Below are 4,013 nucleotides of genomic sequence, written 5' to 3'. Positions count from 1 at the left end.
AAAGTTAGTCCTGTATTCTGAAAAAGGACACAGAACAGAGACAAAAAATTATGGACCAATCTGTCTTCTGTCTGATTTCTCCAAAGAATTAGAAAAATGAGTTTTGTAAAAGACTGGTTCATTTCATAGAAGAAAACACCTTTTTCTCAAAATCACAGCATGGTTTCTGGAACTGTAGGTCCACAAAAACTACATTCTTTGATTTTGTAAATGAAGTCCTGACCTCAGTAGGTCATAAACAGCGTATATCTGCTATATTTTTAGACTTGAAAAGACTTTTGACATTATAGACCTCAAATTACTACTCTCAAAATTGGAGCATGTAATTGTAAGGCGACTGGGAACACAAGTGGATAGTCATACCTGCAGAACAGACAACAAATAGTGGATCTTAACCATAAAGAAAGAGGCAATATGCATATGTACCACTAAGAGAAACAGGATGTTTAATGTGGTATGTTAAAATTTCTATTCTAGATCCAATCTTGTTCCTCCTGTTAATGAACAACTTACATTCAGCATCCCCACACCCAATACATACGAAATTTGTTGCCTATGCTAACCTTCTATTAAGAGGTTAACTGGAGAAAAAAATAAAATAGTGTATGTCACACATCAGTGATTTGTTCTCCAGGAACAGTCTTTCGTTAAAGCAGGAAATACAGTAAATATGCGATACATACTGTACTAAATACATATCCCTTAAGCACAGCAATAATGATATCTGGTAAACAATTATAAACTGTAAACAGTATTAAATTTTTTAGAATATGGACCCATAAAACTTGAAGACAGACAATCATGTAAGCATCAGCAATAAAAATATTGAGTACAGCCTGCTAATGTATGAAATCCTTACTGGCTGCATGACACTAAAGCTGATAAAAAGTATGCAATATGCACATGTGGAGTCACTGTTGAGGTATGGTGTCATTTTTTGGGGCAGTTCGCCTGCCAGCAGAGGTTGCTTTATTTTCCAAAAACGAATTTTAAGGGCCATATGAAATGTAACTATTACAAGCTCATATAAGCCATTATTTAAGAACTAGCAAATTCTACCACTAACTTGTATATATACTATGGAAGTTACTAGTTTCATTACGAAAATAATGGATGCTGAAGACCAACTAGTGTATAAAAATGAAACAATTCATAAATATAAGAGGCAACAGATAATGGCTCTGTGTAGTCAGTATGCAAAAAACCAACCTAAGGCAAGTTGAGCCTGTGATAGTAGAGGAAAAATCTTAATAACAAGATATCACATTACATTAAAACACAAAAAAATGTAGGGAATTTTAAATTGGCTCTAAAATGCGTCATTTAAATAAATTGTGTTTGTGTTAATGAATACATAAATCATAGATAGACTGTGTAACACCTAGTGAAGCTAGCTGCTTTTATGGTCTGGGGGAGTTCCTCGAAAATCCTTCAGTTAGTAACGTAGTGCACTCAGTACCATTTGGTATCTATGTTTATTCTCATGTACATACGGAGAAATCCCTATTTTACGTTTTCGTGGGGTCCATACAAAAAAACTGCAAAATTGAGGAAAATACAGAATTGCAGAAAACATTAAAATCCCTGATATACGATCAAAAACATATGTAATTCGCATATATCATTAAGAATATTAACCCACACTAATACATTGTATAAAATCTGTATAAGTTAAGGAAATAAAAGGTACAATACAATGTTTATACAATAATTTGTCTTCACGAATTTCTTCAATTCTTAAAAAATCACAGAAGTGTAACAACAAGTAAAATCTAGTCAAAAAATTGAAACTGGTATCTGTGAACAAGGTAATCGAGCTATTTTCTGACATGCTGCGACCACAAATTATACGTCATAACTCGCATTTTTGAGACAGCTTTCCTTTCTGTTAATCCAGGAAAAAGCAAAAATTGATGCGTATGATGAATTAAACCGAAAATTGAAGTATAGTGAAAGGTGTCAGAATCTAACATGTGTGTGTGTGTGTGTGTGTGTGTGTGTGTGTGTGTGTGTGTGTGTGTGTGTTTTCCTTCTGTAGTCAATAACAGTTTACTTGGGTCAAGTAGACTTCAAGCCATGCACACACTAAGCTTGAAACATGTTTCCAGCTATTTTATGTGGACACCATTTGGAAACATCTTTCGAAACATGGAAACATTTGTCTGTAGCAGTGTCTGTACAGATCAAAGGAAACAATCTTTCAGGCCAGCTACTGTATGTCCCTGCAGCATGAGGCAAGTGTACAAGGGACACTCCAAAAGAAATGCACACTATTTTTGTAAAATTACAGTTTTCATTCTACATATGTGAAAGTTTTGCAGTGTGTAGATACATCCTACCTACTTGTTTTCAAACTTAGTTCAATCTGTTCCCGTGAGTGCGCCATCACAGCATGTCTTCAAGATGGCTACTACACTTGACGTTCGTCAGAAGCAACGTGGTGCCATGGAATTCCTGTGCTGTGAAAACGAAACATCCACAAGAGATTGAAAAATGTGTATGGAGATGCTACTGTCGATCGCAGTATAGTTAGTCGGTGGGCAAGCAGGTTACATGATGAAAGCGTGCATGACAATATTGAGGATTGTACTCGTAGTGGCAGGCCTCGTACTGCACACACTCCAGACAATGTGCAGAGAGTTAACGAACTGGTGACTGCTAACAGACGCATCACAGGGAAGGGAATTCACAGGGAACACTGAAAGTGTTGGCCTTAGAAAAGGTTTGTGCCAGGTGGGTTCCCAGGATGTTGACAGTGGCTCACAAAGAAACAAGAAAAACGGTATGCACCGAACTTTTGGAGCAGAACGAGAAGGGTGGAGATGAATTTCTTGGAAGAATTGTGACAGGTAATGAAACATGGCTCCATCATTTTTCACCAGAGACGGAGAGGCAATCAATCGAGTGGCATCATGCAAATTCACCCAAGAAAAAATATTCAAAACCACGCCTTCTGCTGGAAAAGTTATGGCTACGGTGTTTTTCGATTCCGAAGGACTCTTGCTTGTGGACATCAGGCCAAGTGGAACCACCATAAATTGTGATGCATATGTGACGACACTGAAAGAACTTCAAGCTCGACTGAGTCGTGTTCGACCACATCGGCAAAAGCAGGATGTTTTGCTGTTGCACGACAATGCACGGCCACATGTCAGTCAAAAAACCATGGAAGCGATCACAAAACTCGGATGGACACCCGCCTTACAGTCCTGATCTGGCTCCATGTGACTATCCTCTCTTTGGGAAACTGAAAGACTCTCTTCGTGGAACAAGGTTTGAAGATGATGACTCCCTTGTGAACGCTGCCAAACAGTGGTTCCAATAGGTTGGTCCAGAATTTTACCATGCGGGTGTACAGGCGCTGGTTCCAAGATGGCGTAAGGCAGTTGAGAGGGATGGAAATTATGTGGAGATATGAAAATATAGTTCCTAAAGGATGTATCTACACACTGTAAAACTTTCAAACATGCAAAATAAAAGATAGATTTTTTAAAAAATAATGTGCATTTCATTTGGAGTGACCCTCGTATGTTTACACGTCACATTATGTCGTCTGTTATACAGAGTTGTTAGGTGTTTTGTTTTTTCTTGCTGTATTAAGTTTTTCCGAAAAAAAAATGCAGCAGATGAGGCAGCAAACTGTCGAGTTGTTAGCCTTGTACCAGTCCAACAGCTGCTTGGGAATACATGAAGCAAGCAAAACAAGAACAGCAATAAAACAATACTCTCTGCAGAGAACTGCTGCTACATTTAGAAGACTACAGAGAAAGACTGCGTAGAAAAGAAAATCAGATCGTTTGTCATAGCTTGCTTTGAAATGTGAAACAAATATTCAAGACTATGAAATGAATCTCTCGTTGACAAAAAACTGTGACAAACAGCATGCCTGGTTTTAATTGCTTTCCTGAAATTCCTGTCCTTTTTTTAAGAAACGGTGGTACCGTATTTGCCAGAAATTCAAAATTGTTAGATGGTATCCAAGTGAAATAACGGAAACTATAGCTGTCTTTCGT

The sequence above is a fragment of the Schistocerca americana genome, chromosome 1, assembly GCF_021461395.2.
Source record: "Schistocerca americana isolate TAMUIC-IGC-003095 chromosome 1, iqSchAmer2.1, whole genome shotgun sequence".
In the NCBI taxonomy this organism is placed as follows: Eukaryota; Metazoa; Arthropoda; class Insecta; order Orthoptera; family Acrididae; genus Schistocerca; species Schistocerca americana.
The sequence above is the reverse complement of the archived record's forward strand: the minus strand, read 5'-3'. Positions refer to the sequence as shown.